General features: G+C 35.7%; 1 protein-coding gene across 9 annotated transcripts in view; it reads left to right on the top strand.

The window, feature by feature from the left end:
* Window positions 1–14,325, top strand: part of NEUROD1 (neuronal differentiation 1) — a 175,811-nt gene that overhangs the window by 12,129 nt on the left and 149,357 nt on the right. For all 9 annotated transcript variants that reach the window (XR_004136758.2, XM_064484958.1, XM_031451763.2 and 6 more), the window contains one exon: window positions 3,490–3,593. The gene's annotated coding sequence lies outside the window, so the exon portion shown is untranslated. The remainder of the gene's footprint in view (window positions 1–3,489; window positions 3,594–14,325) is intronic.

Below are 14,325 nucleotides of genomic sequence, written 5' to 3'. Positions count from 1 at the left end.
AGGGACTTAGTTAAATTTGAAATTTCAGCTAACAAATAATATTGCATAGGACATACACTGTTTAACTGAAATTCAAATTTAACTGGATGTCCTGTATGTAACCTGACAACTCTAGATACTCTGGATGACAAAATGGAAAGTTGGGTAGGTCCTAAGTCATTAACAAAGTAATTGAGCAGCTGAATTAGCCAACTCCGGGACCACCTTAACTTGAAACATTTTAATATTGGGCAAATCTTCCTTACTGTTAGTCAGTTCTTGCTGCATTTTCTGTTACTCACAACCACAAACATCCTCATTAATGCAGTTTTATCAGCCCTCTCACTGAACAAGTCAGTAACACATATTGTTCATCCCTAAGTGTCAACTTACAAATTCTAATTAGTATTTTCAAAAGACTTCTTTGTGGAAGTTCTTCAGTATGAAATACAGCTATGCTTTCTGAATTTATAGTTTTACATCTTTGTGTAATACTTTATAAAAATAATTTGTGTGAAATGCATAACATGTAATGTCTTCCTCTGCACAGTTTAGCTAGATTGGATGTTCTCTAAGTCAGTTCTAGTCCAGAATATACTAGTTACTATAGGACAAATGAAGATGTGATAGAAAGATGGGCAGATACTTTCTTACTTGGTAAAGCACCTAACATTAAGGCCATACAACAGAGATTATCCAGTGTTAAAATTAATTACATTTTGTTATATAATTATAACTTCTTTTGACAGTAGTCACTTTTTTAAAGAATTAACCTGAGTATAAGGAAAATTTTGTTTCCACATCTCACATAATGAAGAAACATAAATAAAAGATATAAGTTGAAAATAACACTTCTCTAGGGTCATTTAATTCAAATCTTTCTAAGGAAAGTTTTTTTCCTCAATTTTAATTATATAGTAATAGACATTATTTTTCTACTGTATCCAAATAATATTTCTACCCTAAGAGACACTAATTTGAAATAAATATCATTTTTCAAACAGTGCTTATCATTAAGTAAAATTTCTTCATGTATTTTCCAAATTCTTCAAAAAGGGTGATAAAACTTAAAAATTATATATGTTACATAAATATGACATAAAATAATGGATTAGGTCATGGTGTATGCTTCCTAAGTTTGTTTTTGTTTTTTTTGTTTTTTTTGGATAACACAATTGTGAGAACAGTATAGAATGTCCATGTGTGTTTACTATTTCATATGTGATTTTAAATCTGTAAAAACAATCTAGCATCTTTTGAAGTACCACCTACATTTTTTTCCACCATCAGTAATTTAAGACAATAAAAGAAAATCCCTTGAATGTTCAGAACACATTGCCAGCCTTCTAGCATAAAGCACTTCTTTTGATGAGTACCAGAGGCCCTTATGCATACTTCAAATGCATTGTCCTCAGTTGCCTTCAACGTACTTCTTCAGTATAACCCCATTTTACCAATTCAAGCTTATATCCCACTGATACAAACAATCCTCTCCTTTTGGATCTTTTTCCTCTTCAATAAACCTGCTTTTTCCCTCCTTCATCTCTGCTGTTCTCTCCACCAGGAACACCATTTCCTTTGCCTTTGACTCTTGAGTGCCTCTTCCAGAAAGCTCTTCTGCCTCTTTTAGTCCATATGGTGCTCTTACTGTCAGTATGTCCGTTTAACTTTCCACTGTTCTCATGTCTAGTTATTCTTATGCTTTTCTATATGCTCCACCTGTTCTTGAATTCTGAAACACATCGGAAGTTTCTCTACCAAGCTTTGTTTACTCATTGTTCATTTCTGTGCAATTCAAATTTCCAGAAACACTTAAGTCAATAACCAAAGTACAAGAAAAAGAAAAAAATAATCTAACAGGATTTTACTTGTATAAAAACTACATTCAGGACCCCTTTTCTCTTATTTTGGAATGTAGTTTTTGGTGTTTTCCATGTTGGCTACTAACAGGGACATCATTTCAGATTCGGGTCTTTGTGATGTTTCCCCTCTTTCATCCGTAGAGTACACAAGCTAATACAGTGGTTTTCAAATTTATTTTTTAGGAACGGAGTTTTGGGTTTTGTTGTTGTTGTTTTCAAACTCATCTTACCCAGAATTTCAAATCTGTGAGAGATGCAGTTGTTAAAGAGAGTGCAGTGCCTGAGGGGAAAGACACGGGAGCCCTGCCTGCCTGGCCCTTCCACAGCCCCACCAGGAGCTCCTGTGGCTCGTTGGAGGAATTCTGGAGGCACTGGTAGAAACAGCAGAAACCCTGGCCTTGGCTCTGCTCTCTTCATTCTGCTCAGACTTGCGCAAGTCTCCTCAACCTTAAAAGCAATGAACTTGATCTTCAGAGACCATCTGTATAAAGTACAAAGCCTCATAATGCAAGCAGTACTCAAAACAAATGAAAAAAAGATTCACGCCTAGACTATTTTGGCGTTCCTATTGTTGTATTAGGTCAATATTTTTAGATACTTTCTGATGAAAAAAATTGGTTTATGTTTACTAAAAATTAGTATCGAGGGTTGATTCAAGATTTGAACAGTTTTGGTTTTTTTTTGGTTTGTTTGTTTATTTAGATTCTGGTTTGTGAGAATCTTTTATTATCAGTAAATTTCAGTTTAGAAAATTCTACTTTGAGGTAGCAGTTCAAAAAAAGAAACCAAAGTTTGTATTCACATTCGCAACTCCTAATCTTCTGTATTCCTTCAAGGAAGCAAGCAGTGTAACATAGTGTTCCTACATAGAAACAATCTGGTATAAATATCAGTCAGATATTTGCCTTGGCAGGTGTTCATTTAACAGAATGTGTGAAGAAATACACAAACCCAGTGTCAGGCAAATGGCATTAAAGAGTACTAACATTCCAGTTAATAAAATATATTGGTGAAATTAGGACATTTCATTTTGGCTATATTTTTTAAAAAACTGCTTCTACAGGGCACTGATTCATTTGTAAATGGAAAAAAAGTCAGGCAAAATACCAAAACAGTAAGTTCCACTTGATTCTGAGCAACCTGTTAAATAAACTGTTGCTGCTTTTAACTGCAGAATACTTAAATGTGACTGCCAACGTCTATAATTTTTTTTAGAATTCCTGGTTTCCCCATCAGATAGTCTTGACTCAGCTATCAACATGAAAGTGCCTTAGCTGTCAATTTGGCTTGATCAAAACAACTTTTGATACTACCAATCTTTTTACCAAAACTTCTCATTTTATAAAATACATTTGTAACATGAAAATCTCAATGAAAAACCGAGTTCACCTATGTGTATGTATGTGTGCATAGACATGTGAATAGACTTACATAATTTTAGAAATATTTGTTGTTAAAGTGATTTCTAGTGAATTAAACTGCAAATAAAATATATTTATAAAACTTACTGAAATGTAATTTTTTTTAACCATAGTGCCCTTATTACTGACAGGTTATATAAAATTTTAAATATACTTAAATTTAAGAATCATTCACTCCATGTACTTTTATTCATTCAATAAATAGTTGTGTTGTGCTTTTTCTACAGGGAGCTTCATTTGACCCAGATAAGAATTGAGTACTAAGATTTTGTTTCTGATACCAAAAAACTTGCAAACTAATGAGGACCATAATAAGGAACTCCAGTATAAGGTAATTATCATCTTAGTGGTACAAGCAAGTGCTTTAAAATATGACTTTAAAAAATGCTGAAAAGTGAGTAAGGTCTGAAATGAATTTAAGGGAAACTTTTTGGCCTGAAGAAGCAGTGAGAGATTCCTGGTCACACTTTCTCCCTCTTCCTGCAGAACTAACGTCAACCAGTTTTAAAAGCACTGTAATTTAAAAAAAAAAAAAATCTACCAAGGGTGAGGAGAGTGATTATGACTTGGGAAAACCTGACAGAAGGGAAGGGTAAAGAAGTAAGATAAGAAAGAAAGGGAACTAACATTTACTAAGTACTTAGCCATTGAACTTCTATGTCCAATTTGACATTATGTGTTTTCTTAAAAGGAACCAGCCAGAAAGCTACTGAAACCACTGAGATATAAACAAGAGTAGAAAATGAACAAATAGAATAGAATTTTTTTTTATCTTGGCTCTATTCATCTTTGTCCCAATTGCCCAGTCCTTGAGGGAAGAGTATCTTGCCCCTAACTAATGGAGAATGTTAAGTAAGATTTTCTTTCAAACTGTATTCATGCCTTGAATTTAGTAGATCATCAATGTTTTTATTTGGTTTAATTAAGCTATAAGTAACACTTGAAAAGGGGTAAATAAAGGTAATACTCAGGAGATACATTATAGGGTCAGTTTTTGGAATAGATGCCACCCATAAGCACCTGAATGTAACTGCTACTGATAAGGCCCGCAAGAAGTATCAGAGAGCCATGAAAAGACACGTGAAAGGTGGTTGCATACTCCTTTTTAGAAAGATGTTGAGTTTTGGGTCTTTAAGGGAAAGATCCCATTATTTTTTAATTAGCTGAATACTTCAAAATAAAAACTAAAACAAAGCATCCTGACAGTTAAAATGTTGAAGTTTCATTTTTAAAAACAATCTCTAGCTTTACTACATATTCGTGTTTCATTTATCTATATCAGTTCCTTATTTTACGTTCTGAATTAAATTTCCCTCAAATTTCTAGCAATAATAAATGGGAGTCTGGTTTTTTCTCATTTCTCCAAAGTTAAATATGTTAAGAGTAAAAAGGTAGGAGGCAGGCAATAGTTTAAAGGTATGTATGTCTTCCAGAGAATCTGTACTTACTTCATTTGTTCAACTGGTGAGAATCTATTATCATTGGTATAGTTTTATATTACATATCATAGAATTATAGCACATCCTATCTGAAGAAGATGTTTCTAAAAAAAGAGCCAAATATTTGCGCTCAAGTGTAAAACTCCCTGATAGGAAATGATGTCCAAAAGTAAGGTTAAGTCAGCCTTAGTGCGTATTTTAAGGCTGTAAGAATTATTTGATAGTCACTTCTCTTAAGAGCTGTCTACGTGCACGCTAAGTTGAAATACTGATAGAAACGGACTTGCATCATACTAAATTAGAACTCTATTAGCTTCACTTGGAAAAGAGACTCTTTTTTTTTAACTTCTCAGTTTCAGGCTAATCACATCATTATCAATAAGTCAAAATTCCCCTAATTATTTTATTGTCAACATGCATACTTTGATATGCTGCTTCCTATATTACAAAGTGGTAGCATTGAATGCTGTGAAATTCTGTATTTCACCTCTTGTAGTGTGCAGATTTCTCATAGAAAATGTACATATGATATATTGGACTATTAATTTTGGCACCATAAAGTGAGAAAAACAGTTTTAAATTGGTTATTTAAATATGATTCTTGAAGAAAAACTGCTGTAGAACAGGATCAGAATTTTTTTTTTTTTTCGTTAAGGGGCTGGATAGTAAATGTGTTAAGGCTTTGTGAGCCTTATGGGCTCTGTCACTACTCAGTTCTGCCAATCCACCATAAAGCAGCCATAGGCAATACGTAAATGAAAGATCAGGGCTGTCTTCAGTATCACTTTATTTTCAGAAGCAGGTCGGGGGTCAGATTTGGGCTCAAGGCCATGGTTTGCTGACCACTGTTATAGATCATATAAACACTTTTCATTTTCTCTGCTTAACGAAGATGATTAAATTCCCACTCTCTATAGTTAATATATGTTATACATTATTACTATATATATTATATATTGAGATTTGTGAGGATCAAGCACATGTGAAATGAAAAACTAGGAATATTGGTCAAAAGGTACAAATGTTGGATTAAAGATAAATAAGTTCTGGGGACCTGATGTACAGCATGGTGATTTTAGTTAATACTGCTGTATTATATACTTGCATGTTCTAGTTAGGTAGCTCTTAAATGTACTTACCACAGAAAAATGGTGATCATGTGACGTGATAGAAGTGTTAGCTAACACTGTGGGTGTGGTTATTTTGCAATACACTGTAAGTACCAAATCACCATGTTGTACACCTAAAACTTATACAATGTTACATGTCAACTATATCTCAATACAGTGGGAGAAAAAACTAGAAGCATTTCCAGCTATAAGTGAAAGGCTGTATGATTATAAGTATGAAATGTTCAAATATTCATATATTAAGTGGACATTACCTTCAGACATATCAGGATGCCTTGCCTAATGTTATAATAGGTGAAAATTATTTCATGTTTCTAACAGTTGGGGAGATTTGGAAATATCTATTATTTATGATCTTCTATTATAGTTAATTCTGTCCTAAATAGGAATTTTATTTGAAGCTAATTTGGCTTATTTGAACATTGTATTTCAAGTGGAACTAGCACTATTTCTCTTCTATACCTAAAAAGTAGGAAGGTACTAATTTTTAAAGTGAAATATAAATTCTGTATCTAATCCCATTAATTTAATATAAAATCAATATCACTGCCATATGATTATTAGAGATTGAGGGAAATAGGAAAAAAAGTAATGAGCTAAATAAGTGACAGTAACAGCACTGTTGACCATGGAAGCTGATGTCACCTTCACATGGAAAAGTAGAGGAAATACAAAATCTGAAATTCTCCATGTCCAGTGGGCAGTATAAGCTCTGACCTGGGCTAGACAATGACATTCCTTTGAATTATTTTAATGAGAAGACTGTTCAGGTTAAAAATTGTGATTTATCCATAATAAATTATCTATAATAGGTTAAAGAATTCAAATTACAATTTTATTAGATTAAAATGTTTTTGTTTTGAAGGCAACAAAAAATTGCTGCAGAGTTCTAGAGAAATATGTTTCTCAGCCTTCAGAGTCTCAAGAGTCTTAATTCATGTAAATTATGATTTCCAAATTGAATGTTCTTAGGAATACTATCGTACCTTAGAAGTGACTTGACTTTAAAAATATTTTATGATATATTACATAATCTAAGGAAACATTTCTAGTTAAGCAGGTGCACACTACATAATTTGCATTTTTAGAACACTTATAAGGGAGACCAGGGTGCTTTAAAAGATAAGGGAATTAACGATTCCAATAACGTCTTCACTCATTTGCATTAGGATCAAAACTAGACAAGTTGGTGCTAATCAGATGTTTTTCTGACCTATATAAAGTGATTCAACCCTCCCACATTCAGTTACTAGAGAAAAAAATTACCAAATTGCTTAATTATTATTGTTTTCTTGAGGTTTGGGGATGTTCTTTTTAGATTCTCCAGTATGACATGGATTTGATGCATACTTCTACATTAGTAATTACATCATGGATATTTTATATTTTTACGCATATAAAAATCCCTAGTGCTTGACACAGCACCTGGCACTTAGTCATGCTTTATTGGTTAAATTGAATAAAAGACTACACCACAAGGAGTTCCACTGTCACTGATTTTAACAGTGTTAAGATGATTTCTCAATATGCCGGCACCATGAGAATAACTTTTCTACAAACTCTGCAGGGAGGCATTAGATGGACAAAGTTGTCTTTCAGAGTAAGAAAGGTACCATGTTGAAATTTCCTAAGGTGCCCAACTAGCTTAGATTTTATTTACGTCTTAATAAATGTTTTTAATAATAAAACTTGCACTATTAAAACCCACTATTATTTTGAGGTAATCTACTTTTAGGAGTAAAGATTAGAGAGGCCCCTTAAACCAGCACTTCTCTGTAACCCATCTATGGGACATTGAGTGTGACCTGTTCTATAGATGACCTATTGCTATGAGAATGGTTAGATTAAAACAGCAAAAATACTATTTTTCATATAAGAAGTCAGGATGATGTTTTTCTTTTAGGAACAAAGGAATTTTAACATATAATTCTAATGTAGGCAAGTTTCCTTAGGAAAGAATACCCGGAAGAGGGAAATGGAGATTTCTCTCATTGTTAATGAGATCATTTTCACTATAAAATATACACTACCTATAGGCATGTCTGGCCTCCCCGGCCTGAGGCATTCGTTATATTTAAAAGGATTTTGACCCATGCCTCAGAGTGAGTTCTAGCCTGTCCACCTAAGGGCACTGATTGTCTGGGGTCTGTGCCTTGTGTACAGGCATTTGTGCTGCCTCTTCTTGACTTGTATTTTCGTGGCCAGCAGAAAGGAAGTGATTCAACTTCTTCCCCTTAAAACCAGCCTATGTCCTAGCCCCCAGCCCTATCCCAGATTCCACATTCCAGCTGAGCTGATCTACTGTAAATACCGAACTTTCTGTGTCCTCTCTCACAGCCTTGCACCTTTGCAAGCTGAGCATCCACTCCACTCCTTTGTCTGCTGTCTCTTCTGCTAAGAACACTCTCACCCCATTTAAGCCCATGATCTAATTCTTGCCCCTGCTTCAGGACCTGGGTTAGATAAACTTCTGTGGAAACCATCTCCAGCCCTCCAAGCTGAGTTAAGTGTTCTTTTATCAGTGCTCCTGGGGCACCTATACAGAATTGTCCCTTCACTTCTTGTTTGTCTCTCTTGTTTGTGTTCTCTTTGATGACAGGGCTAGTGTCTGATCCATTATCATGTCTCCAGCAATACCAAAGCAAGGAGGCAGCATGGGGAAATAGCTAAGATTTTGGAGTTGTTGAGACTGTAGAGCTTGCTTAGGATTAATGTTACTTTAGGCAAGTTTAAAAAAAAAAAAACTCTCTATGGCTTGGTTTCATAACCTGTAGAACAGATACAATACTGCCTACTTTGCAGCATTGTTAATAAGTATTCAGATAAGTACTTGGTGCCTTTTAAGCACCTTACATGCATCATCTCATTTATTCCTCAGCACAGCCCTACAAGGAAGGTAGCATTATTATTCATATTCTATAGTTAAGAAAACTGAAACATAGGAAGATTAAATAACTTGCCCATAGATATCCAGCTAATCAGGGCATAGCCGGGATTTAACCCTGGGCAGCCTGACTCTAGAGCACCTGGAAGTTCTGTACTGCTTTTCACTTTCTTTCATAACTTCTTGAGTGTGGTTCAAATAATTGGATTCAGTTTTCAAAAGTTCCACTAATAACAGAAGGATATGGTATTTGAAGATCTTCATTTTCACATACTTGCAGCTTTCAGAACGTGTCACAGGCAGTACTTTTGCTCTACATTTAGAGTATATTTGAACTAAATTGTATAGATTCAAAAGGGATTGTAATAAGGACAGGACCTTCTTAAAATGTGTTTTTAAGCTATTTAATCCAATTTAAGGAGCAATTTCAAGTATTTAGAATACAGTTTCTCACCCTAAACCATATATCTTTCTCATAGGACTTAGTACATAAACACATTACATTCTTGCTTTACTTTTAGTCTGACACTGAATGCTCTCATGTGAGGTGTTACCTCCTCAGGCTTCCAAAGCACCCTAGGAGGTTCCACACTCACTCCTAGAGGCAGCCAAATCCCTCTGCTTTCTGCCCTTATTCCTTTTGCCAATGTGTTTGTTCTAAAAATATATTTCCACAGTTGTTTGTTCTTATTTCTGTTTGCAGAGAAAGATTATCTCCCAACAGACCTGCAAATAAGAGATTAAACAAGCAAACAAACCATGCTAAGAATCAAAACTCCACTTACATTAAAATTCTCAGTTCTAAATAATCCCTCCTCTATATCAAAGCACAGCGATTTAACTTTTCTTGAAGAGGTCAGATAGTCGTGGTGGGTCTTGAATATGCAGGGTTTGGCCTTCACTCTATAGTCATTGGAGACCTACTGAAGATACAGAAGCATAGTATAAAATGCTTTACGAAGATCCAGCCAGTAGGTCTCAGGAGAGATTTAGCAGGGAGTGAGGGAATTGAGACTCTCAAGTCAGTAGATAGTAGACTGTTGCAATACTGCAGATGCAGAATGTTCTCACTTGGAGGGCCAGAGAGAGTGCAGAGGGCTGCTTTTGAAAAATAATATGACACAAAAATCAAATGATACCTCATAGGATAGAGGGGTCTGGGGGGGAACAGGAAAAGCCAGGGGTTTCCCTGTTGTAAGACTGAGCGACCAAAGAAAGGATGATATAAACAGAGATGGGGAGAGCTGATTTGGGCAGCAGGTGTGGGAAGTGGCTTAGGGTGCTAGACAGGAGAAGAGGAAGAGGATGAGTAATTCGATTACAGACATGTCTCATGTCAGGGCAGTACATATGCATCTTTTGTGTTACATACAAGAGCAAGATCCTTTGAGTTGAAAATTAATATATTCTAAAAGCCCAAAAGTCTTATTCTGAAATTCTGTTTCTCCTAAGTAATTTCTAAATCATAGAAAATGAAAAACAACTTTGTAAAAACAGGACATCTGATTTAGTCCTATAAAAAAGCTGAGAATGCTTTTAGAATATCCAACAAGTATTGAGACACATCACTTAACACTTCTGCCTAGAAATGACATAGTTTAAAAATGATCCCTGAAATGCTCCATTGGCCTTAAAATAGTCCTTTTGTAGTATGTGCTCTGTTTAGTGAACGAATGAATGCATGAATGAATGAATAAGAATGTATAGCTGGTGGACAGTTAGTTCTAAACTATATAAAAATGATAAAAAATAAAGATATCAGTTTTGAAGTTGTACATCTATTTGGTTATAATTAGTCAAAAAAAACTAAGGGAGTAAGATCCAATATGGAAGAACAGAGAGTCTAGGAGTATATCTTGTATTACAGCTAAACTTAAGGTATGGAGAAAAGAGTGAGAGCCAAATTAGAAGGTTGGGTAATGTCACAGAAGTGAGAGGGTGCAAAGAATAAAGCGTAGATTGTGGTGGTAAATGCGATAGAAGCCCTAGGAGGGAGATGGCTAAAGAAAGTTGCTGAGTGTGTGTGCATTCCAATGGAAAAGCCAGTAAGCAGGAGGGGATGGAAATTGTGCTAAAATAACAACACTGGATATATGCATAAAGAAACTGTGTTACACAGTTTGATTTTTGGCATGTGTCCCACACCCACAATTGACAACATTGGTTTGGTTCACAACTGCAGGTAATTACAGAGCAGCCCTCACCTTCATTCTGCACCCTAACAATATATATAGTTTGCTTAAATTCTCAGCTCAGCTGACCATGTATCATTGTGCCAGTCACAATTCAGGAACCTTTCTTTATTTGCCAGGTATTGTTTGAGTGTGAAAAAATAAAATCAAGTGACGCAAGTAGCTTTTCAGTGGCCGTATTGTTTGCCAAAGCTATGATTGGATAAGGTCCAGTAATACCTTTAGGATAGGCCCAAACATAGATAAAAAAATCAATGTGTATTTTGAAAGACACTTGGAAAAATCACATTATTTCATAGCTGTGATTGACCTTAAAAATCAGAGCCCAGCTCCTCACAGTGAGAAAAATTTAAGGCCAAAGGAGGTCAGTGATCTGCCCAAGCTCACCATGCTAGTTATTGGCAAACCTAGAACCAGAAGTCAAGCGTAATTCTCGTTCCCAGTGCCCTGCTTATTTTTATAAGCCATGCCGCCTTCACATGAATTCACAAAACTCCCAGTTCCTAACAGTTTTAGCTCTGACATTGTCTAAAAATAACTGTTTTCCCTATAAACCAATCTCCTTACAACATGCAAGTACCTGTGTCTGAGACATTCTGAAATTAACATTTTTCACTATTCCAGACTAAGTCTTGGTAAGGAAAAAATTAATCAAATATTTAATATCAGGTGTTTAGAACAAATGAGTTCAGTTGAACCATTTCCCAGATTTTATCTGCCTGTTGTTCAGTTTCACAGGTTAGAAACTAGAAAACACTTTACCTTTCCCATGGGGACTTTGAAATAGCTTTAATGATTAATACAATTCACATTTAAGAATGAATATTTTTCTAATACACATCATTTTATAGTAAGACAATATAGATAACATTAGTTCAAATTCTTGTTAGGGAAAGCCAGTTGCCATTTTTTCTCTCCCTCTCCATCTTTGTCCTTGACAAGTAAAACACTAAAGACACTAATAATGTGTGAAAAAAATTTAATTGGTCTCTAAATCATAGCAGTCACTATGTCATCCCATGCAAAGATGCTTGTTGCCAACAGCAGGAACAGTATCTGATGTGGGTTTCTTTGGTTTTCATCAGTATGTGCAGTTTAGATTTTTATTTTTCACAAGACCATTTCAGTTCAGTTCAAACTAACATTTAACAATACCTAGCAAAACAACCCACAGTTGATCCAACACACACCCACACCACACATACACACACGACAGTCCTTTTGCAAATGTCACTACCTGCAGATAAAAGAAAATAGTCACCCAATACTCATTATATCCTTGAAGATTCATCTTTCAGGCATATCTGAACAGAGGGAAGACCCACATAAGTATTACAACATAGTAACAGAGAAGACAGAGTAAGAGCTATTTTATTTTCCAGTTATTTTTTACGACTCCTAAGGTTTTCTGCACGTCACTGTTTAGGTAGTTATGAGATTATGCAGGCTAAGAGAACATGCAGAGGAGTCTGACTAGCCAGGTAGGTTCTTGCAGATGCCATTCTTCCAGAGCCTTAGGAAGGCCAGGGGAGGTGGACACAAGGCTGGGAGAGGCACAAGGTTGTTATACATTAGGCTGGAATCCAGAGAAGGCAGGTGAGGCCAAGCGCAGTTGGCAAGGACCATGGTTCTAGGTAATCAAGGCCCTGAGTCCAGGAAGTCAGAGCTAGTTGAAAAGAAAGGTTCTGGAGAACAAGTGACACTTTGTTCTTCCAGATATGTGTGGCCATCACAGGTCCCTGAGTATTGACTGCCACCAGAAAGAGATCAGAAGTCTGCTCAGGGGGAGGGTACAGCTCAGTGGTAGAGCACATGCTTAGCATGTATGAAGTCCCCGGTACCTCCATTAAAAATAAATAAATAAACCTAATTACCCCTCCCCCCAAAAAAAGTCTGCTCAGGAATTCTGCTTTCACTGAGGCAGAGGAGCCAGGATTTCTAAGTGTATAGAATTTTGCTGCTTTAGATTACAGATTACTGGTTTCCCTCTTTCAAACTATACTGGGAGCCTTGAAAGGAAGCTCCTGGCTATATATTACCTATCACACTCTTGATATGCCAACTATAGCTAGGAAGATTTAAATTTGTGATACATATAAATACTATGAGGGAATAAAAGTAATAAAATGACAGTATAGTTGGTAGGTGAGTATGTTACTTCACAAGTTGTGTTATCTTGGGCAGGTTATATAACCCTCTTGATTCTTATCTTCTTTACCTATAACACAAGATTTAATGCCATACAACATACAACACACTAGTTAAACTGAACACTAGTCTCTGGGCCATAGTCAGTACTTGATATAAATGACTTCCATTAATTCACTTATTCTTTTGTTAGCCACAAATACTTACTAAGGACCTGACTATGGGCTATTCCGGATTCTAGATTCTGGAAAGAGGGTGGCGAGCTAACAAAATGTCCTTGTCCCCAGGCAAACTGCACTCTTGTTCACCCCCTCTGTGTTTTTTATGTGGGACAGTTACCCACTTTCTTCTTCACAGAGTAATAACATATTTGAGAACATGGTTAGGTAGTAAGAAAACCTACAAATAGTCATAATGATCATGATCCAGGATGCAGATCACTTAAAATATCAGTAAAATACCTTGTCTCATTTCAATTTCTGACAAATCAAATCACAGTACATTAAATTCACTACTTCAAATTATCAAAGACTATTAAATACAGCATTAAACCTGAGTGGTTCACCTATGTGTATTTGTAATACTTGCTCAAACATATGATTCATTTTACTAAGAATTACTTGACTGCGTCTTACATACTTTGATGGCTTTTCCTATTACCTAGACTCAGGTCTTAGACTTTCCACTTCTGAAATACAGATACTGGCCAAAACATTACCTCTCAGAAAAGCCACATTCACACATAAAAAGTCATTTTTTTCTTATTCACACACTTCATTTTACTAATTGTCTCCTTTCAATATCACCATATCACAAAAGTAAGCACAGTTGGGCCTTGAGTATTTTTTGTTCAAAAGACTAAAGACTGAGCTTCAACTTTCACTGTGGCTTAAGATATTCAGCAGCTCATGAGGTTAAAGGGTTGTGAAGTTTTAAGAAAATCCCTTCCAAAGTGCATCCAAGAAGAGCAAGGGCACGCGAGGTAAGAGGTTGTGAAGACACGGGCCAGGGTGGAGGCGGGAAGGAATTTAGTTGAAGGAGGCACCACATATCAGCCCCCTGCTGGGCTCTTTTCAGCAGGAGATCATCGTGCTCTTTTTCCCTAAGGCAGAGCAGAGCAGCATGAATGAAGTTGATCCCTCAGTACACACAGATGAGGGAAATTTGATAGCTTTCCAGGCCTTTCTGAAAGAGGCATTAATCTCATTATTTTGATATATATCTTTATTTGTTTGAAGCATTTAGATAACCACAGTCAACTAAGTTTAGT

Source organism: Camelus dromedarius, chromosome 4, assembly GCF_036321535.1.
Source record: "Camelus dromedarius isolate mCamDro1 chromosome 4, mCamDro1.pat, whole genome shotgun sequence".
Classification (NCBI taxonomy): domain Eukaryota; kingdom Metazoa; phylum Chordata; class Mammalia; order Artiodactyla; family Camelidae; genus Camelus; species Camelus dromedarius.
Note: the sequence above shows the minus strand (reverse complement) of the source record. Positions and strands in the feature narration are given on the sequence as shown.